Source organism: Argiope bruennichi, chromosome 4 (genome assembly GCF_947563725.1).
Source record: "Argiope bruennichi chromosome 4, qqArgBrue1.1, whole genome shotgun sequence".
Taxonomy (NCBI): domain Eukaryota; kingdom Metazoa; phylum Arthropoda; class Arachnida; order Araneae; family Araneidae; genus Argiope; species Argiope bruennichi.
The window spans coordinates 68,597,140-68,620,301 of NC_079154.1; the positions used below are offsets into that span (position 1 = coordinate 68,597,140).

At 27.9% G+C, this 23,162-nt stretch overlaps 1 long non-coding RNA gene across 2 annotated transcripts in view; it reads right to left on the reverse strand.

Annotated features, from left to right (window-relative positions):
* Positions 1–497: 497 nt before the first annotated feature.
* The window catches only part of LOC129966905 (uncharacterized), a 69,906-nt gene continuing 47,241 nt past the window's right edge, over positions 498–23,162 (reverse strand). Inside the window, exons 1-4 of one of the 2 annotated variants that reach the window (XR_008784310.1) lie at positions 15,580–15,755; positions 3,424–3,505; positions 1,174–1,278; positions 498–621 (exon numbers count right to left, since the gene is read on the reverse strand). This is a non-coding gene — a long non-coding RNA (uncharacterized LOC129966905). Of the gene's footprint in view, positions 622–1,173; positions 1,279–3,423; positions 3,506–15,579; positions 15,756–23,162 lie in introns of those variants that run through there. The other variant, XR_008784311.1, reaches the window with a different exon arrangement.

A 23,162-nucleotide genomic window follows, 5' to 3' on the forward strand; every position in this document is an offset into this window, starting at 1 on the left:
AAAATGATAATGTTCATAGTCTGTCATGTTTCTCAGGAAATGGTGTCATACAACATTTAAGAGGCGACATGCATGATGATAAAAAGTACAGAACGCTCTAGAAGCAGAATGTGTGAGATATCAAACTTTGTTTGTTGTTATATCTTGGGTAATAAATACTCATTTAGAACTTATCACACAAAAATTATTTTTGCAATAATTTAAAATTCAAAATATTTGATTTTCAATGACTTCAATTTTATTTCCATGTAATTTTTGTATAATTTTAATAAACTTTATAAAATATTCTCAAATATATTTTACAGCAATACTCTTCTACTTTTTAACTACTGAATATATTGCTACATTGAAATAAATAAAATAATAATATAGCTTTTGCCAAATAATTAATATAATTTTCCACTTCAAAAATGATTAAAGCATACGGATTAAAATTTAATAGCGTGAAAAGTAATAATCAAATAAGTAAAAATAAAGGAACAGAAACATTTATTGGCAACAGCATGTAAAAAATTAATCGGGAAATTCCAGAAATGCATGTGTATTATTTCTTTTGGTTTGTATATTTAATCTGTATCTTGAAAGTACACTGCGAGCGTTTCTATTTCTTCTTTCTTTTACCTTTAAAAATAAAAAGAATTATTTTCTTAAATTGCACTTCCTTAAATTATATTTTATTCGCAACAGTATGATATTAACCCTTATGTTCATTTTGTATAGTATACCATACATACAACTTTATAAAAATATACTACCACTATAAAATAATTTTTATAAAGTTGTATGTATGGTATACTATACAAAATGAGTTATACTATACAGAATATATAGCTACCTATATACATTTTTTTTGCTTTTTTTCAAAAAAGCAATCTTGCCGCAATAAGGGTTAACATATGTTGCGGTGATATAATAAACATTTTTATTGTGTGTATACTGCTATATAATTAAATTTTTGGAAATAAAATAGAAACAAACGAAACAAATTTAAATCATTATCATGCTGCAATACTTTGGTCTAGAGATTTGAATCCTTTTTAAATCTTAGCTACTTTTTTTTCTAATAACTTTGCTACTTTTACAATTATTTCATTTTTTGATATAAAGTACTTAAAAATTTCAAATTAAACCAATTATTATTGGTACTTTCCCTTAACCTTTCTTGAGATATACCTTAAACCTGCACTTTTTTAAAAACTTTCCATTCTTCATTTCAAGAATTCTTTATTCTGTCCACAATTTTCTTTGACTTGGCTGGATTTTTTTCATCATCAATGCCTAAAATATAAAAAAAAAAATCATTTTTTTAAAATTTTAATACATTAAAAATTAGATTACCATTGAGTAAGATTAAAGTTCATTATACTTTTCTAAGAAAAAAATCTTCAGATGGAACAGATACTCTTTTTATTATCTTAACGGCACTTCAGCCTTGTGTTCAAGGTGTTTACTTATTTTTCTGCAACATTCACTTTCTACCCATCTATTCTTGTTGAGAAATAGGCTAATTTATTCTTGTCTGGCAACACTGTTTCTTCTTCACTTCCAATTGTTTTCGATCTGTCAATCAGGATTAGGAAATTTCACAATCACTTCCTCATTCTCTTCTTTTCTGAGGAACACCCCCGCCCTTTTTTATCCCAATGATTTTCACAAAAAGAGATCAAATCAACATTGCTTCATTGAATCCCAATTCATTTTTCTATAGCCTACCCATCCCCAGCACTCTTCAGGGTTTGAAAAAAAAAAAAGAGCCAGAAGAGGTCCTCTACCCTTTACGGGGCCTCTCGAAGCAAACACTCTAATCAAGACCTGTAACAGTTGGGCGAAAATGAACTTGCGTCATCAAATTCTTCGACCACCCCTCCTTATCCCAAAACAAGATGGGTTAAAGAGGTGAAACATAAAGAATTTTTACCCCTCGGTCATTATATGAAAAATTACAGTCAATTGGATGGCAGGCGCTAGATGGGGAATGTTGTTTACAAGTGGGGGAAAGAAGAGTTGAACCCTGTGACGCATGTTAAGTAATAGAAAAGCACGGGCGTTATCTAGTCTGATGTCCTTGGGGTGGTCATGATTGCTTTTAACTTTCCATTTCATCCGACGTTCTCTTATGTGCATTCGCGTTCTCAATAACCTTGATTGTTGCCCTTTTGCGTCAGAAGCAAAAGAACAGGTTAGCCGCGCTTTGTAAATGTCTTTTAGGTCAGTAAACTTTTCAGCATCCTGAATGCGTGTGTACCAAACAACACTGTAAATGATGAGATAAACAAAATAATGGGTTTTCCCACCTCTGCCGAGATTTGTTAGTGCCGAAAAAAAGAGGACCTAAACAATTTTCTGACATCTATGATTAATTCTCCAGTTATTGTAGCATTTTTTTTTTTTTTTTTTTTTATCATCGTGAAGAAAAGTTCATCTTAAATGTCACATTGATGATACAAACTTAACAAAATCTGAACAAGATTTTATGGCAGTAACAAGTTTCCAACTTGGCAACTAACTGCCCAGGAATGCTGAGCTGAATGGGGACTGCAGGCAGGTTGAATACAAAGATATCATTAGTCAAAATGAAGAAATTTGCACAAAAAACATATAAACTCTGAAAATTATAAAATATGCGGATAATTTGAAATTATTGCGAAGAAGGAATGGTTAGTTTCTCATTTGTTTTATTCCATTGATTTAATTAGCACCATATTTATAAATATTGATCTTTCGCTTAGCTACAAACTTTGATATAGCACAGTCATGCATCATAATAAATAAAATCATAAGCATTCCTATGAAACAGCTGACATATATGAATAAACTTAAAACACCCAACATTTTGAATTAGTTTAAAATGTACTGAAATGTGAAGTTAAATTGACATTAATTATTGAAAAAAAAAGTGCCTTATGATGTGCACTGACAAGAACTACAAATTCCTAAATGTGGCACTATTTTATTGGAATTACAAATCTGAAATTTCAGCATCTTTAATACCTGAATTTGAATAAATCTCATCAATCTCATCGTATGACTAATCTTAAACATTTACAAAATAATCTATTTTTAATATATGAATTTGAATAAATCTCATCAATCTCATCGTATGACTAATCTTAAACATTTATAAAATAATCTATTTTTATTTTACTGTCACATTAGGCAAACCATCATAGAAAAGATGTCATATTATAGAAAAAAAATTTGTAACAGAAAGTTTCAAATGAAAAAGAAGAAAAGAAATGAAAATGAATGGTAAATAAGAATGATGAAATGCTTCAAGAAAAATGAAATGAAAATGAACGATGAAAATGCTTTAAGGTTGATTAAATCTGCATAGAATCTTGGAAATATTATAAAATATGAATGTAGGATTGATAAATAATATGGATAATAAAATAAACTTATTCTCCAGTTTTAATATCTTACTTTTTGTTTTTGAATTCCACTTTAAAATATTTGTAGAAAATCCCCATTAGCAGAAGTTAGATGGTAGCTCAAATTCGGATGACTGAAAAAATAAAAAAATACATATTTGAAGAGATACGATAAATTAATATAAAAAAAGAAAATTAATAGAATTGTTGTGTTGTCACTGAGATTATTCATCTTATACATGACAGCTCTTGAGAAAAATTGTAAAGTCATTGTTTTTAATATCAGTATTCTTTTAGGAAATCGAACTGGCAATAGGTTTTACTATGAAATATAATTGTAATGGCACATCTTTTCTTGTAATCAATACAAAATATAAGTATAATAAATATGAAATAATTATATAATTACAATTTATATTAAAAAATATGTTATCATTACTCGTACTTAAATGTTCTTATTATGAATTATTCTTAATAAGAAAGTTATGAATTTTGGCATGTTTATATCCTAGCTATATCGTATCAATTTTTCTGGAAGATTTCCTCTAGATCAATATTCTTGAAGATTTCCTGTAGATTTTGGGCAGACACAGCAATTATGGAGAAGCACCGGATATTGTATTCTCACTGTCCGTATATATGCCACATATTAAAGTTTTCAAGTTTTTTAAAAACATTGATTGAACTAAAATAATTTTAGTAAGCCAATCTATAAGATCATGCCCTCTCCATTGTTGTCCACATTTCACGTTAATGTAATTACAAATATCACGGTTAAAAAAACAGAGGAACCATCGTGCAGGACCTACCTTATTTTACAGAGATCAAATTTCTGAATGGTTTTTTTAATGCAAAATTCCCTCGAGAAATATTTCATGGGAAGGGAGTGGGAGATACCTCAAGAGCCGTATAACATCATCTACAGAGTGAAAATAATGTCCCTGTCTCTGTACATCATGGGCCTGTTTAACGTCATCTAGAGAGTGAAGATAATGTTCTTGTCTTTGCTCATCATGGCGTTTTAACATCATCTAAAGCGTGAAAATAATGTTCCTGTCTCTGCACATCATGAGCCTGTTTAACATCATCTAGAGCGTGAAGATAATGTTCGTGCCTTTGTACATCATGGCGTTTAACATCATCTAAAGCGTGAAGATGGTTTTCCTGTCTCTTTAAACTGTTAGATTTCATTATATTTTTGACAAACCAACTTTGTTTAAGCTGTCTAGAAATTACATATATACTAACCAAATAAATAAATATATGAGACGCGACGCTTTATATATGTATACAGCCTCATATATATTATTTTTCTTTGATACGTGATTTCAAACTTGATTCAGCCTTTTATATTACTCCGTTACTTTCAATCTGAAAAAAAAATGTTTTTCTCTTTATCGAAAGCAAATATTGTCGAGGATTAAAAAGAAATACAGAACGAAAACCAGACGGAACCGAAAGAAAATCCAAAACTATTCAATTGTTTTTAATCAAAGCGCAGTACAATCGAATATTCATTACATGATTTTTTAACGTCGAAAAACCGGCAGCAAAATAATGGAACGGGACAAGTGAAAGCTAAGCAACAGAAAGGAAGAAAATTTTTCGGCTGGAAATCGAGTTCTGGCTGCTGTTCAAAACGGGCGCAAATGATGCGACTATTTCAAGTTTGCTCTTTAATCATAATTTGTTATGCATTATCTTGGCATCCATTTTAAAGAGAGAAAAAAAAGCTATATCGAACAATTCTTTTCTAAGAATAAATGTAAAACATTTACATAAGGCTCAGACAAAGAGAATTTGAAAAGCATTTTGACATTCTATTTCTCTTAAATAATTTACATTATTTATAAAAATCTATCATTTTTAACATAATACTTGAAATAATAATATAATATAAAATTTATAACTTAGCCTTATTTCTATTTTATTGATTTTATTATTCTTTAATTGCTACTGCATTGCTGTTGTGCTTGTGTGTTTTTAACTTTTTGACCCTTGCTAGTTGTTTGAATTTAAATTTATATAGGGCTTAGAACTTTGTAATTCGTTATTCTTTGCTTTCCTTTTTTATATGTATTTTGTTTTGCTTTGTGGATAATGTTCCTTGTCTGTTCCTGATTGATACACTCTTTAAATGGAGTCAGTCAGTATAGTGTGCCAAAAAATATGTAGTGTGCTATCCTAAAAATAAATAAATAAATAAAAATAATCTTTATCATTGCGCAACAAAAATCTAGGCAAAAGTTTTGCAATGATCATAAAAAACGTATTATACATAAATTATTCTTTTATTCATTTCATACAGATTATTTTTATAGTCTCATTCTTACTGATTGCTTACAGTTTTTCTTATCCTGCATTGCTAAATATGAATTACCGATTTCTCACCAGAATGTTATGCTAAATATTGAGAGAATTTTAAAAATTTTGTTTCCGTTTAAGTTAAAGCAAAGAAAGTATTTCATGCCTTTTAAATAAATTGGACTTAATAACATTATTCAAAAATCGAAGCATAATTTATGCTACAAATTAAAAGAGGATTTTATGAAAAAAAAATATTTAAATTATTTTTAATGTAATGATTTATTTAATTTTATTAATATTTAATTTCATATTATTTATTAAAGGAACGTATTATGAAGATTTAATCCCATCATTATTAACTCGGATGTAACTACTAGGTTTTGATTATCTTCAGGAGTTAGTTTGTGGGTTTGATGAACGTTATAAAACAGTGGGAATAGCACCCTAATTATAATTATAATAGAATCTTGAAATTAGTTTTTCCTAATATTATTATAAAGTTATACAAATTATTACGAAATTGAAGTTTATAGTGAGTGGGTGGGTGGTGATTTTCTAATGAACTGCCCGGTATTAAATACACTATTTTTAATTTCCACAAACACAGCTACACTACAAAATTTACAAATACACATAGAAAATTAGGTTAAAGAAAACAGTATGGTGGAGGGATTCCACAATTTCCAGCCTAAAGCATTCGGCATGAGTGCAAGGGTTGCGCATAGGGAAAAAATCGACCTCAGGATGTAGGTCTGCCGTTCAACTGCTTGTCTTCTGTATAACACCACAAGGGGGCGCTCTCTGCTCAAAAGGAAACAGCGGCGCTACAAGTTTAAATTATTCCATTTATTAATAATTAAGTTCAGAAATATGGAAAAACAATAGCATAATCGGAAATATAAAACTATACAAAATTTCAAATCTCAATCATATGGAATTTCGATTATAAAATTTTACTATAAGAAGTACAAAACAAATAAAAGTTAAAAAAAAAAAGTGTATAAAGTAGATGAGGGTGACATGTTCTCGACTTTCATCCGTCTCATTGATTGAATCAAATATTTGATACAGATGTACAATTTTGTCTGCATGCACCAAATTTCATTTGTCGAACTTGCTATGTTATCTAATTATGAATTTCACATATACTTACTAATAAACTGTCAACCTTTTACCGAATTTGGTCCAAAATGTGATACAAATCTACGGTTCTAATGATTAAACTAAATATCTTTCCTCTTACTATTTCCATTTTAAATTATCGTGTTCTCTGGACATGAACAGACGAACAGACATACTTTTCCAAACACATTTTGTCCATAATTTGATAGAAATCTGCAGTTTCTGTGTAATGTTTCGAGCCAAATTTCATGCCTCTAGTCTGCTGGGTTATAATTTATTGTCTTCATGAGAATTAATACCAAAAGAGATTTGTTTATTTTAATTAGAGAGGTCCGAAACTTGCCGTGTTTTAGAAATTAATCAAAATCTCGAAGGTGAATACTTTTTTGTTTTTATATTTCGAGAAAGTAAAATGGAGAAAAGAAAAACATTTAAAGAAGAGAAAAAGAACAGAAAGAATGATACTGAAATATAGCAAATACCTAAAATTACTTAAAGTGTTCACTTTCTAGCTTTGTCTGTGCCGTTTATCTCTATTCATATATCTCTAAGAACGTCCATTCAATAATTTCCAAGCATGGCTTAAATTTTAATAAAAATCGATAAATCGATATAAGCCCTCCTTCGGCTCAAAACTGAGATTTTGTGAAACTATAAATGTATTTACAATTAAGCTGCAATTATAGGCTGTGATTATGATATTTTTTAAATTTTAATCCATAAGATAATCCAAATATGTATAAGGAAATGCTAATAAGTATTATGAAAAATAGGATAAATAGCCTTTTAAAATATTCGGGATGGATAATTTACAATTACTTTTTACTTACTTCTTTTTGTTTTTAGAAAAAACATGTGATTAATTTATTTTTCTAGGTTTGTTTCTTCAATGCTAGGTTTACCAAGAGGTCATTTTGACCCCTCTGAGGAAACTTTTCGTTCATTTTTTTCAAAAAAATTATTGTCATATTTTATGAGAATATTTTAACTAATTTTTACTTACATTTATAAGACATATAATCACAAATATTATCTTTTTCTTTTTTGAGTTTCGGAGTAATGTATATAGTATATTGACTTTTATCGAAGGGGTCATTTTGACCATTCGAATAAATATTGTTGATTATACATTTATATTTAAATATGTAACGGCTTTATAGAGTCACACATAGATATAGGTATAAATATAGAAATAAGTATGTGTAAGTAAAATGTGTGTATATAAGAAGCAAGAAGACGAAACCAAAAGTCAATCAGATAGGAGCTATTATAGGCTGTTAGTACGAAGATGTGTGAATCAATGTTTTGGTAAAAGATGATGGTAGAAAAATAGATGGTGTTGAAGATCTAGATTAGAATATAAACACCTTTTTTAGTAAATAAACACAGAGGAACTGCCTTTTCAACACAACACACCTCAACAAATATATTGAAAATATAAAAGTTTTTTCCTACATTAACTTCATAATAGATAGATAAATTTATATTTTTTTCTAATTAATTACAGAAAGGGGTCAATTTACATCTTTGGTAGAAACAGGCAGATACCAACTCATGGTAAACCTAGTGTTAAATTTTATAAAAATTAGATACGTAAATGATTACTTGTAATTGGAACAGTTTTTGAAGTTGGGAGCTGAATTCTAAGCATATATTTTAAGATATAACAGTTTTCGGAAATTAATTAAGAAAATTTCGAATCTAATTCGGAGACAATTTAAGCTTGATAACATTTTAAGCTATATTTTTTTTATCTGGCTTGGTTACATTTACTATCATATTCTTTGAATATAATAGTAAAAGTATATCATAAAATTATCATATAAAAATATATCATAAAATTTATAGAATTCCAATCATAAAACATTGTTATGCTAATAAAAGCTAAAAGGGAAAATGAATATTCTACTTTGGACCTAATATCCAAAAAAATACCATTTTTCATCATAACTTTAATGTTGGAAAAGGCATGCCATCGAATGAAATGATAACATTTGGTTGAATCTTATTACATCAATAATAATTAATTTTTTAAAGTTTAATAAAAAGCATTCACGAGAATAAAATTAGTATCACAGAAAAAGTAATTTTCAAATGAGATAAGAATGATTTTTCTTGTTACACTATTGTAGAAAAACGTTAAAATTTCTGTTAACCTTTAATTAATAAAAAATTAAGTTAAAATACTGAAAATCGTTCTTTTGTACGAGTTTTATTACCTGAAAATAACTATGTTCAAATTTCGGAAATCTTTATTAATTATTATAGTCTAATTTAATTATTATAATCCATTTTAAATAATTCATAAACAATATGTGGAACCATTAATTATGAAGCATGTTTAAGTTCACCACTTGTTTAATTTTAAATTAATATCTACATTACAAATTGATTTATATCTAAAACTTTGTCAATTTTTCGAATTAATTTTTTTAAAATTATAAATTTCTTTTGATTTAAAGAATGGAAGTTTTCAAAAACATCTTGTTAAATATTAAAAGTTTCTGTTAAACTAAATAGTTCTCTTTCTTAAATAACAGTTTTCTTTTTTTTTACATACGCATGGCAAGTTTATCCAGACAGTGATTCAGCCTTCCATGCGAACTGATTTCAATTAAAATTCTTTTTAAAAGTTAGTCGCAGCACATGCAAATCACTTTTTGAATCAATGCCAAGCGAATTCTTTACGCTGTAAAACAATCGCCTATATTCGCTATTACGAATTGCGTTCTATATTTTACTTTCCAAGGTCAATAATGACAAACGACTCTTCCGTTTCACCGTATTTTTCTCCGATATCATTCTGAGGAACTCTTTTTATTTATTTTATCTGTAATTACAGATCTCTTCTGTTAAAGGTTTAAATTAAATTCGCGAAAACCATTATTTCGTTCATTAACTCCTCAAATCAATTAATTTAGCTAGGTGTTTGTTCTGACCATTTGACACGTAGTACTGACAGGTATGTTTTAATTAATGGCGTTGCTTTATCATTGAAAATATTGGATTTCTGCAATCTATTGAACTTCAGCTTTCACTTAACTCTTTTATTGATTGAATCAATAGGTATGAGATTCTCTTGGACGCTCTTTCTTTCTCTCTTTTGTGTCACTAAATTCTATACCTTTGTTTAATTCTATTCAAGCGAAATGTAAAGTTATTGTTGATTTGGTTCAAAAATGAAAAGTTTCGTGCTTTATAGAAACTTTTATTTTTATGTATAGCGTTCAAAATTTTAAACAAAAGAAATCCTATGAATGCTTAGAAACAGCAATTTAATGGATAAATTTTATCTTCATTAATATTTGAAAACCTGCAAAATTTAACATCGTATTGAAAATGGAATGACTTTGGTTTGTTTTGTTTTGTAGAATTTTATTCAAATAAAAGCCTAAATATTTTTAAATCCGATATTACATTAAAAATTATTTTTCATATTATTAATTTCATTATTCATTATTCACTTTGTTAAAAATATCGTGCAGTATATTTAGAAACAAAAAGGGTCAATTTTTCAAATGTTAAGATATTTGATAATCTTAATTGAATTTTTTGAAAAAAAAGCAGAATTATTTGTAGATGTAGTATTCATTATAATAATTCATATTAAGGAACATTCCAAGGTTAACATTCTATTTTTTTTAAGAAAGACAAAGAAAAATATTTAAATTAATAATTTAAATTTTTTTATTACAAGGTTTATAAAATTGCCCAAACCAAATAAAAAGACAGAATAATATCTAAATAAAAGAAAAATAAGACGACTGCAAAAAAGTGCTCGAAATATATTAACATCATTTAAATAATAAATAAACCATTAAAATTTAAAACAGAACCTATCATTGTTACTATAATATTGCAAAATTGTTATACAATTTTAAATAAACTGTAAATTTATATGAATATTTGAGTACGAGAAAAATATTTCTTGTCAAAGTAGAATGATTTATTAACAGAAATGCCTAAAACATATATATGATTGTTTTTTTCATTAGAGAAACATATTTACTAGAATTCTTAGTCGAAAAAAGGTAAGGATGGATCTGAAATATTTCTTAAAATATTATAAAAGTTTAGAAGAAATGTGACAAATACTATTTAAGTTTGTTAAAAAGATTTTGACTAGAATATAGATATTAGAAAAAAACATTCAATACTAAATTTTTCAATAAACTGTTTACTAACTACGGACAAACTGCTTTCTTTGTAACTTTGAAAAAATCAATAATATTTTAAAACAAATTTGTAATGCAAAATTCTGAAATATCTAAATGAGTGACAAAAAAACTTCAAAATCGTTAAGAAAAATGAACAAAAAGTAGAAAATTATAAAATAATTTTCATTTATAAAACTAAATTACATTATAATGTAACATGCTTATTTGAAAAGATTTTTATGATAAAAAAAATATTAGACCTGAATAGCAATCTATAGAAAATAGCAAAAGTTACAGAATATTGTCTAAAAAGGTCTAACTTTTACAAAAAAATGCATATGTGGCTTTTTATTAGAACTGCTAGGGTATACATAGCTAGAACATCCAATATTAGACAATTCTTCACATAATAAACATTGGATAAAATATTCTTTTTTGATATTTTCGAGAAAGTTTCCGTAACAACGTACTACATCGGAATTTGAAATTTTTCCCTTCAGTTTTTTTGCAGGAAATTTTGGGAAAAGAAAGATAAATGAAACTACATTATAAATCAAGACAGAAATTTAAAAACATTTTTTAAAAACCAGCGAAGCTTTTATGTGAAAGAATTATTAAAATTTTGAAATATTTTTAAGGAATGTAAAAAGTCATTATAGAAAGATGTCGAAAGTTTCGTTAATATATGTGTAATTCCCAACGAATATAATTATTTAGAATTCTTTCTCAAAAAAGTAACAATAATTTCGAAGAATTTCCTTACTTGCTTTCAATTAGGAACTATTTTATATTATTTATGAAAAAAATATTTTAGAAATGACGAATATCATTAGAAAAAAGATTTTTAGAGTAAAAACGTGCAGAAATATTCCTTTGAAATCGTGTGTGTTAAAGAGAAATTCACGAGGAAAATTAATTGATACAATTAAAGGAATTTAATCCTATGAAATCGAACATTTAAAAACATCTTCAGAAGCTTTTGCGATTCGTCTAGTTCATCGGTTCCCAAAGTGGTCCAGGTGGACCCCCAGGGGTCCATAGGAGACCACACGGGGGTCCACATAGACGTGAAAAGAAAACAGGGTTCACAAGTTGTAAGTGGGGGTCCACGAAAACTTTTCTGGTTTTCATAATAACGAACACAAATTTTGGCTTGGATTTACCTATCAACGTAGGCAGGTAGAATCATTCACTAGGTAGGTACTCAAAAATATTCGAGACTCAGTTCAAACACAGAATTGAATAGAACAATAGATAATAGTACAAGTGTACACCACATGTCGAGACTTGCAATGAAATTGCGAGAAAATTTTTGATAGCGTTTCCCTCGCTATATCTTGTCGAAAAAAGTTTTAATGCCGTTACCGGCCTGTTAACAAAAAAAAGGAGCAGATTGAACATCACAGAACATGGAGATTTGAGATTACTTCTTACAGAACTGAAGCCAAATATTGATAATTTGCTGTCAATTCATCAAGTACATCCGTCTCATTAAAAGTATGACTATTTTTTATTCTTGATTTACACTTCAGAGTTCATTGTTGATTTTTTGTCAATTGTTGATTGTTTGTAATAATAAATGTTTATAATTTTGTATAACCACAAGTATTATTTTAATAAATAAGACACAAGAAAATGCGCTACTTTTTTTTTCTTCTTAACACCCCCAATTTATGGTTATATTTTTTAGGAGTTTTGGGAATACAGTAGAAATGTAGCAGCAGGGGTTCTACCGAAAATAGTAAAACTTTGAAAGTGGACCACGAGAAAAAAAAGTTTGGGAACCTCTGGTCTAGTTAAACAAATAATAGTAATCTTTATATAATTTTTTTCTCATTTTAATTCAGAATTTTAGAATTGTATAGTCACCTTTTTAACCACCATCTTTTACACTATAGGATTAAATAGATGTCCCACTAAATTTTATAAAATGATAAAATTGCCCTTTACTATTTCGAATTTCAGTAGTATTATTGCAATTATAGAATCATAAATAAACTTGCAAATGACTTACAGATTTTACTAACATTATGGAAGTTCAAGTCTCAATTTTTAAAAATGAAGATATTATGAAGTATTCGAAAAAAACTAAATTTTCGCACATATTTAAAAATTGCTAACTCTTGAGAGATGTTTGATTTAAAGTATCACAGAATTATTTTCTAAAGACACAGAATTGAAAAAAATAATTAAGAAAAGGGCATCCATTATTAACTCATTTTCTATAGACGAAAATCGCATAAAAGAAGAATTAAAAGAAAAATGATTGAAAGAAAAAGTTATTTCTCATTTTTCTTCTCCATAAATATAAAAGCATTCATTTTCAAAAAAAATCTATTTTGAGGAAGTTTTTTAAACCAAATAATTATGAATTGTAAATTAAGAAGAAAAGAAACTAAGAAAAAAGCAACGATTTTTATGCGCCGAATAATTTTGTTTTCAAAATATTTTAATGGAAGCAGAGCTATTCCATTGAAATGAAGATTCATTCACTTCTCTTTTTTTTCCCTCGAATAATACGTTTTTTTTTTTTTCTCTCTTGCTGAAGATTTTATTTTAAATACCTCTGAATGGAAGATTTACGGAGAATAAGATTCAAAACTATTTATTATTAATAACCACATAATATAAATTAACTTTTTTATTTAAATTCCTTCCTTACATGAAAAAAAAACTTATTTTGAAACAAGATATTGTTTAATGTAGATAAAATAAAAACATAAATTTCAACTTTTGAAAAAAAAAATTCTTTTGCACTAAAATTATGTTTTAATTTCTTTTAAGGAAAATGTTCATTGCACTGCTCCATATTTTAAGGCTGCCATAAGACCATTATAAAGTGCTGATAAAATAAACTGTTTTGAATCACATACAATCTATCTTTCTTACTATTTAAATACAGAACAAGCCTTCTTCAACAGCAAAAATTTTACGAACAAAATAAAAATCCATTTAGAACTTTTGACATAGAAATAATTTACAAAATATACTAGTATTATCAATGGCATATAATAAAAATACCATAACTGTCGAAACAGTGGTTTCTCAGAAAAACTAACCAATTGCTTGATTGCAAGGGAAAACTAATCACCAGAGAATTATTGAAACGATTAAAATATGATGTTTTTTTTTCTTTGCAAATGTATATAAAAGAGTAGTGACAAATAAATTTCATGAACTATTTATTACTTACTGGCATCTGAAGTATAGAGAAACTATTGAAATTGCCAAGTGATTCGAATTTGGAATTTTGGCGAATCTACAAAGATATTTACCGATAACAATATCTACAGAAAGTTCAAACATATATAATAAGAATTTTTTTAAAAAAACTATATCTGATTTTAGTAGTTTTCTACTGTCTAATTATGAAAGAAGAAATAACAAGATTGAAAAAAACTGTATCTGATTTTGGTAGTTTTCTACTGTCTAATTATGAAAGAAGAAATAACAAGACTAAAAAAAATTATGCAATGATTATAAAAAATTTCAAATCTAGTACTTAAAATACTTTTCAACATAATATGACAAATTAAAAAGTAGTACAAAAATTCTGATATTAATTAGATCAATAAGTTGATTAATCAGTTTTGAAAATATGAACTCTTTTCAGAAGGTAAATATATGAAATGAATATGGTAAATTTGTGATGAAATTCTGGTGCCACTATATGTTGGAGGCGGAAAATCCTCACACATTGAAGACACAGGAAAGCTGGAAGCTAAAGAGGGTTCACATCAAAATTGAATCATCGTTAAAATCTGGTTTCGAATCCAAAAGATTCAGGTACTGAATATTCCTAATGTATTTAATTAAACTACCATTAAAAAAAGGGAAGAACAATTTTAAGCCCGTTAATGCCACCATTTATCGTGATCTTTTCAAATGTTTCTTGTTTAAAGCGAATATATGCCCAAGTTTTAAAAAGACGAACAAAATTTAAATTATTAAAAAGACAAAAATTCATACAAATCTTAATTATAGACAGGAATGTCAAATAATAAAGCAGATAGTATTTTACAACCATCAAAGGACGGAAAAACTGTTACATCAGAAATAATACTATGAGAATGGAATAAAATAAAAAGAAAATATGCCTCGCATAAAAAAAATATTTATTATTTAGAAACAAAAAAAAAATTTAATTCTGAGTCGCATGTGATAAAATAAATAATAGAACTATTACGGTAATTCTGCCTTCCAAATTATTCTTGCACCTTCAAATGTTATTTTAATAATTCCTTTTATTATATTAGTGATTATTAATTACAATTAAATACTTACTTTGAAATCAAAAAGCCTAAAAATAAGCTAGAGGATATTAGATTAATCAATTCATAAGTTGGTCATTTGATTTAGAACAGCTAAAATATCCAAAAATCATAAATGGAAAAATTTCGTTAAAAAAACATTAAGAATTTTTGCAGTACCAAAATTCACATATTTTCATTAAGAATAATCCAGGGAAGGTAGAGATTTTCTGAAGATATAGTCGGGCTTTCTTCATAAAATAAATCTATCACGTTTTATAAAACTCTTTAACACGTTAACTCAATTAGTCCATTCTTCAGTGATTAAAATTATAGTGATTTATGAATAAACAAAGTTTCATCACTTTATACCTTTGAAACAATGTTGGCATTGAAAGGAAATGATTAGTAAAATAAGCAATGGCAGTGAGATAATAATGCATAATTTCCGCAAGTATTAAGAAGACTATCCATCTTTTTAATATGCACCTTTCAAAAAAACTCGATCGTCCGTCTCTCTGGTATGCCCGTTCCTTCAAGTCCGAGGCGGTGGCCGTTTCCTAACGAGTGGAAAATGTGTCCACATATTTCAAGCTTTTGTCGATTGTTTTGTTGCTACGATCAATCGATAGATGGACTGACATCGTATCGCCTGATAGATTACGACACTTACTTTAAAGGTCGCTCGTTTATTCTTCTTCGGCGCAATGCGAGGTGGGAAGGCGTTGCTGATATGGTTCGTTTAACATTTACTTGCTGTCCTGAGTGATGACTTTCCATTTACGGAAATTATGTTAAAAAAGCGCCGGTAATCCGAGCAACGACAAATCTGAAAAACACGCGACTGTTATTCAGATAATGAGACGACAAATTTATCGGAGGAAAGGACGTTTGGATTGCTTTCGTTTTTGGAGATTCTGTTTGAAATGAATGTTTTACGAGGAGACAATTCGAGGAAATGATCCCGTTTGAAATGGATACAGTCATTTTTAAGCTCAAAATGTTTCGCATATATCAAGACTACATTTTTATTTTCTTTTAATAAATACATAAGAAAAATAAAACTTAAACGAGCATTTCAATTTAATTCTTTAAAATGCCATTTTTTTTAATCAAGGTATATTAAAATATTTTTAGGATTGAGATTTGCTTAAGATTCATTTACCTTATTAGATAAATGTAATATAATTAATTAATTTGGTTAAATAATAATTAAACAACAAATCAGGACACATCATTTTGTGTGAGATAAGAAACTGAAGTATTTAAGTTTCTATCTTATTAAAAAATTTGTCTGAACTTATGCCAATCTTCATAACTTCATACAAAGATTGATGAAATTGTTGGGAAGCATCCCATGGCCCTAGAAAAGGTTAAATTAAGATTTTTAAAATGGAATCTCTATATTTAAATTAAGTATTTTTTACTTATTTCAACACATAATGAAATTGGCCTTATCAGTAACTGTAGAAAAAAGTAATACTAACAGGAAGAATCTAAAAGAAATTTTTTCTAAAATAAAGGGAGGTGGAATGTGAAGAAAATTAGAGTTACAAATTATTGAAGCTTAATTCATGAGGATTTGTTTAGATTTAATTTATATTGAACATTTCGAACGTGTGTGCTATGTCAGAAAAGTTTTAATTACTATAGTAATTAATTATATCTTGTAGCATGTTTAATCAAATTGACGACTGAAGGATTTGTAATAACAGAAAATATGGCATCTTCGGCTATTCAAAGCATTTTTAAAGTACCTGGTTTGTACTTGAAGGAAAAAAATCCTGTCTGAGTTCCGATAAGTAGAATAGATTGCTTTTCTGGGGAATTTTCAGTTTAAACTGTTTTTATTTGTGCATCACTTGAATTAAAAAACAGAACATCTTACAGTACCTGCCCCACCGTGAGTACTGTTAGGATCCCGAGCAGTTCGATGGTATGGTTTCAGCAGCCAGACAGATTTGTACAATGGTAATGAAGAAAGTAGACAGAGGTTAGATTTAATGACCTTTATTCCTCTGATTCATATTCTTTAGTCATGCCGAACATTAAATCTCCAACTACTTGCGAACATTATAAAGTAGCTATTTCCGTAACAGCTCTATTTTTTTTATTCATAGTTTTTTTTTATTAAAATTCAAAAACTATCATTTGATACGTTTGGGAAATTTCATATTCTTTATAAAAAAAAACAGTTTACTTCATTTGGCATGGTTATATCCCGTAACTAATATAAGCATATGTATCAAAATTTCATTTTTCAAAATAATTTTTATTATAACTAACCTGATAAATCATTGCTCTATAGTCAGAATTTGAAGACTGGAATAAATTCTCCAAAGTTGCATGAAACTCTGATATATTTTAAGCAATCTTGATGCACCTAGCATTTTCTAGATTAAGAAAGAACAGAAGAGAAAAGTGTCGTCTAGATCTTGTCATCATTTTATTTCATGATCATGCTAAACATTTTTTCGACATTATTATATACAAAGTGTCCTCAAAAAATGGAACAAGCTTTTATTTCCATAAATATTGCATTTAGACACATAGCTTCCAGTGACAAAGTTTCATTATATAAGGGAAGCAAATGCATGAAAACACTTTGCCTTTTGTGGAAAATGCTTAGAAATAAAAAGTTTAAAAAATGAATTTCTTTACATCTCCATAGTGCCAAAATGTCAATCGACAAACTGTTTCTTTTGCATTCATTTATGCATGCACAAAATTCTACGTTTCTCTTTAAAAAAATTTCAGAGAAATTCTCATTTTTAAATTTAGAGGGACAAACAACAGATGCTAGATGTGGCTTGCTTTGATCAGTCAGCACTGAAATTTCATAGTGAAGAGAAGAAAAATTGAAAAAAAACCAAACAATTAATACATTAAAAATCACCAACTACTGAGAAAAAAGAAAGCTATTGAAAAATATTTTTGTTGTTGTTTAACTAATTTCCCACCCTTTAAAAATTAAAAATACTAAGTTTCTTCAACATGCTCCAAATGCTTTTTCTTTGAGAATTCTTCAAACACTACTACTTTAATTATAAACCCCCATACAAAACAATAAATAGTTATTCCATTTTTTGAAACACCTTTTTTTATGAATGACTCGAGTGCTGGAAGCATACTTTTTCAATATTTGCTTTTTGTGTCTTTTTTTCTAAACTGTTTAGTAAGAAATAAAATTAATTATTTGAAACTTAACGTTCGGTGAACTGAATATCTTGATATGAAGATATTTTAAATGGACGTATATGTCTTTTAATTATTTTAATATTATTAATAAAATTCAAACCAGTGAAAAAAAATCTGGAGTAATCAAAACATATATTGAAGTAACTTATAGATGCATTGCAATCATATAAGTATAAAAAATTGGTTTCTTTTGTCTTATCTTTAAATTTTATGGAATAATTGGAATGAACCTCAAGTCACTTTTAAGAAAGGTTAGTTGGACAAATTTTACTGTAAAACTCATTATCGCATACTTCAAATTATAAAAAAATATTAAAAATAGCATATTGCCAAGACTACTATAATGGAATTTCTAAATATTAAAGAAATCTTATTAACAAACAAGACTTCTAATAGAAGATTTCAATAACATCGATCTGATTTTTCAACAAATAATATTTCAACTTATTTTCAGAAAAGAAAGTGTAATTGAAAACGGTGTGAAATGCACAAAATAAGCTCGAATTTAAAGCAGGAGGCATGTTTTTAAAAATGAAAGAGAATAATTTAATTAACTGAAACTGTCATCTTAAAAAAACTGCCCGCAAGTTTAAACACAGCACAAGAACTGAATGGATTTAATTAATAACAGGAAACAAGGGAAATTTCAGGAAAGAATAATTAAGAACTTTGAACTAAAGCTTTACTTCAGAAATTTTATAAGCTTCACTTACTTTACAAAGAAGAAAAATCGGGTTATTTGCAATGGAAATTTTTCCAGAAGATATATTCATATTCTTTATTTTTAATGCAGTTAAGATATGGATAAACTTTAATTTGAGACAGCATTAAATAGGTGTGAAAAAGTATGTTGACGATCTTAAGATACTGTATAGAATATTATTTTAGAATTAAATATGAGTGTTTATTTCGAGCTGTATTATTTTGAAGTTATTATCCTACCCTGAAGTTTTTATTTCGAGCCGAGGTCAGTCATCTGTGAATTCTACATTCATATTTTTAAGAAATTTAAATTTATAGTGCTGGCATAGAACTTTTAGATAGCAGTTCATTCATTTTGGTGAGTAATTAGACTTTTAGAATCATAGCAGTCGCAACCGCAGATTTAGATAAAATCATACCAGCTTATTATATTTTGAAAAATTCTAGGCAGATATCTTAAAGTTGAGATAGGAGGCTTGTTTAATACATAAAACATTTTTTATATCAATAAGGATATGAAAAGTATGTATGCTAGAGATTTAATAATATTATGATTTTTTTAAAAGGATGTATTCTATTTTATTAAATAAAATAGTTCGTAAAAAAATCAACATCAATTCTTGATTTTTTTTTTTTTACTTTTTCGTATATGTAATATAGAGAAAGTATAGTAATCTTCCGAAAATTCGAACGAATCTCCACGTTTTAGACCTCCAGCTATTCGAATATAAGTTAATACAATATTTACAAAACGAAGACAGCTAGATAAATAAAATTCAGTACATAGATTTAACATCTATAGACTAGACTACTGTCAAATTTTGATCCCTATCCACCTATAAGTTGACGGTCGGTCGGTCTGTACTTTCAGAAACATATAAACGCGATATTCAAAAAAGAAATGACGTAATTATATTAAATTTAGTGTGGGATTTTGTGACAATAAATTGCAGTTTTGTATCAAATATTTTTTTTTTTACAATAGGTAGAGAAAAACGTGTCTAAAACACAAATTCGATTTTTTGGACACTATTAACGCATGCCAGGGATTAATCGCCAAATAATTCGCCCAGGATAACACACTATATTCACTAAAAATGCTATATTCACGCCAAAAATATTTTATACCTATTGTACGCCAGTGTCATGTAAGATGTTTTCTGGCAAGAAAAGCAATTTCTGCAATTAGAGTGTATGCGAGAAAGTTTTTAGGAGACAACCTCCACTGGCTTTAATCAGTTGCCGCAGGGAAGAGTTAGTAAATATTAATTATGGTTTATTGATAAAGAGATAAAGCAAGAAAAATAAAGCTTTTATAAGTTTTCTCTTTAAGATTATCATGTAAAGAATTCTCAAAAATCACTAAGCTGCTTTAATGAAATGGATCGTCTGGTAATCATTACTTCAATACAAAGAAATAAATAAAGCCCTTTGATCTTTAAAACAAATTTATTCTCTTTTTAATTATTGCTAATGAGCAATTGCTCCATTTAAAGATAAATGCGCAGATAAGAACAAAAGCGAACATATTTTAGTCTTTTGTCTGTGAAAAAGATTAATAAAACTCCAACTAAGGAATTTTAATTAATCTCAATAGCTAAAAATCATTAAAAACTGCAGTGCTTTTCATTAAAACTTACATTTTTTTTTTGTCCCTAAATAATAATCAATTGAGACAAATATTTCAAAGAAATGTTATATTGTTAGTGAGCTTTCATTATTCAGAATAACACTCATTTCATTAATCATTCATTCGCCAGTTTCTATCGACCTTAGGGATAAATACTGTCGCCAAACTTAATAACACCTTGGCGACGATTAAATGAAAAATTGTCAAAATGAAGATCGACTTGAAAAAAAAATTGATCGACAATTAATAAACTGCATGACAAATATTTCAAAGAAATGTTATATTGTTAGTGAGCTTTCATTATTCAGAATAACACTCATTTCATTAATCATTCATTCGCCAGTTTCTATCGACCTTAGGGATAAATACTGTCGCCAAACTTAATAACACCTTGGCGACGATTAAATGAAAAATTGTCAAAATGAAGATCGACTTGAAAAAAAAATTGATCGACAATTAATAAACTGCATGACAAATATTTCAAAGAAATGTTATATTGTTAGTGAGCTTTCATTATTCAGAATAACACTCATTTCATTAATCATTCATTCGCCAGTTTCTATCGACCTTAGGGATAAATACTGTCGCCAAACTTAATAACACCTTGGCGACGATTAAATGAAAAATTGTCAAAATGAAGATCGACTTGAAAAAAAAATTGATCGACAATTAATAAACTGCATGACAAATATTTCAAAGAAATGTTATATTGTTAGTGAGCTTTCATTATTCAGAATAACACTCATTTCATTAATCATTCATTCGCCAGTTTCTATCGACCTTAGGGATAAATACTGTCGCCAAACTTAATAACACCTTGGCGACGATTAAATGAAAAATTGTCAAAATGAAGATCGACTTGAAAAAAAAATTGATCGACAATTAATAAACTGCATGACAAATATTTCAAAGAAATGTTATATTGTTAGTGAGCTTTCATTATTCAGAATAACACTCATTTCATTAATCATTCATTCGCCAGTTTCTATCGACCTTAGGGATAAATACTGTCGCCAAACTTAATAACACCTTGGCGACGATTAAATGAAAAATTGTCAAAATGAAGATCGACTTGAAAAAAAAATTGATCGACAATTAATAAACTGCATGACAAATATTTCAAAGAAATGTTATATTGTTAGTGAGCTTTCATTATTCAGAATAACACTCATTTCATTAATCATTCATTCGCCAGTTTCTATCGACCTTAGGGATAAATACTGTCGCCAAACTTAATAACACCGTGGCGACGATTAAATGAAAAATTGTCAAAATGAAGATCGACTTGAAAAAAAAATTGATCGACAATTAATAAACTGCATGACAAATATTTCAAAGAAATGTTATATTGTTAGTGAGCTTTCATTATTCAGAATAACACTCATTTCATTAATCATTCATTCGCCAGTTTCTATCGACCTTAGGGATAAATACTGTCGCCAAACTTAATAACACCGTGGCGACGATTAAATGAAAAATTGTCAAAATGAAGATCGACTTGAAAAAAAAATTGATCGACAATTAATAAACTGCATGACAAATATTTCAAAGAAATGTTATATTGTTAGTGAGCTTTCATTATTCAGAATAACACTCATTTCATTAATCATTCATTCGCCAGTTTCTATCGACCTTAGGGATAAATACTGTCGCCAAACTTAATAACACCTTGGCGACGATTAAATGAAAAATTGTCAAAATGAAGATCGACTTGAAAAAAAAATTGATCGACAATTAATAAACTGCATGACAAATATTTCAAAGAAATGTTATATTGTTAGTGAGCTTTCATTATTCAGAATAACACTCATTTCATTAATCATTCATTCGCCAGTTTCTATCGACCTTAGGGATAAATACTGTCGCCAAACTTAATAACACCGTGGCGACGATTAAATGAAAAATTGTCAAAATGAAGATCGACTTGAAAAAAAAATTGATCGACAATTAATAAACTGCATGACAAATATTTCAAAGAAATGTTATATTGTTAGTGAGCTTTCATTATTCAGAATAACACTCATTTCATTAATCATTCATTCGCCAGTTTCTATCGACCTTAGGGATAAATACTGTCGCCAAACTTAATAACACCTTGGCGACGATTAAATGAAAAATTGTCAAAATGAAGATCGACTTGAAAAAAAAATTGATCGACAATTAATAAACTGCATGACAAATATTTCAAAGAAATGTTATATTGTTAGTGAGCTTTCATTATTCAGAATAACACTCATTTCATTAATCATTCATTCGCCAGTTTCTATCGACCTTAGGGATAAATACTGTCGCCAAACTTAATAACACCTTGGCGACGATTAAATGAAAAATTGTCAAAATGAAGATCGACTTGAAAAAAAAATTGATCGACAATTAATAAACTGCATGACAAATATTTCAAAGAAATGTTATATTGTTAGTGAGC